Genomic DNA, 1,305 nt, shown 5'->3' with positions numbered 1-1,305 from the left:
ATCATTCACTGTAGACAAGGGTATCATTCACTGTAGACAAGGGTATCATTCACTGTAGACAAGGGTATCATTCACTGTAGACAAGGGTATCCTTCACGGTGGACAAGGGTATCATTCACTGTAGACAAGGGTATCATTCACAGTAGACAAGGGTATCATTCACCGTGTCACAGGCCACAAGCCAAAAAAAGGTATCCAAAAGGCTCGCACGTACACACAAACGCACACACATAACACACTTTACGTCACGCAACGCCCACACAACGGGGGTATATCTCTTTTGTCTCTCTCTCTCTCGCCTTCTGTCCGTTTTTATTGCAGTTCACACACTCTGCTCTGAGGTTTCTGCGCCCAAAATGTATGTAGTCATGGTGCGACAATCTTCCACACGGACAGCGATGAAACGAGTAAGTCCTAGTCGCACAGACATCCATGAAATGAACAAGTACAACAATCGCGAGGATGTCGATGAAACGAATAAGTCCTCCAGTCGCACAGACATCCATGAAATGAACAAGTACAACAATCGCACGGATGTCCATGAAACCAATAAGTAATTCAGTCGCACGGACATCCATGAAATGAACAAGTCCAACAATCGCGAGGATGTCGATGAAACGAATAAGTCCTCCAGTCGCACGGACATCCATGAAATGAACAAGTCCTTCAGTCGCACGGACATCGGTGAAACGAATAAGTCCTTCAGTCGCACGGATGTCGATGAAACGAATAAGTCCTTCAGTCGCACGGATGTCGGTGAAACGAATATGTCCCTCAGTCGCACGGATGTCGATGAAACGAATAAGTCCTTCAGTCGCACAGACATCCATGAAATGAACAAGTCCAGCAATCGCACGGATGTGCATGAAACAAGATAAGTCCTTCAGTCGCACTGACGTCGATGAAATGAATAAGTCCTTGGGTTGCATGGACATCGATAAAGTTCGTCCTACAGTCCCACAGACGTCCCATGAAACAACGAAGTCCTCCAGCGGCTGACCTCAACTGTACATTCCCAGGCCAAAGATGGGGTGCTGGTGGCTCTGGTTCGGCTGTGAAGGAACAAAACAATAAAACAATTAACCGATATACAAATAAATATACATAACATACCCATGAAAATGTTAAAAGATAAAAAAATAACACCCCCTCCAAAAAAAAACCCCCCTTTTAAAACAAACAAATGCATTTGACATACCCGTAAAAATGACCCCAAACAAAAAAATTAAAAAACCCCCCAACAATAACAAGAAAAGGAAAAATGTAAAACTACCTACACAAAGTACAAATACAAATAAATGTATT

Source organism: Aplysia californica, unplaced genomic scaffold (genome assembly GCF_000002075.1).
Source record: "Aplysia californica isolate F4 #8 unplaced genomic scaffold, AplCal3.0 scaffold00199, whole genome shotgun sequence".
Lineage (NCBI taxonomy): Eukaryota > Metazoa > Mollusca > Gastropoda > Aplysiida > Aplysiidae > Aplysia > Aplysia californica.
This window is presented reverse-complemented; position numbering follows the sequence as displayed.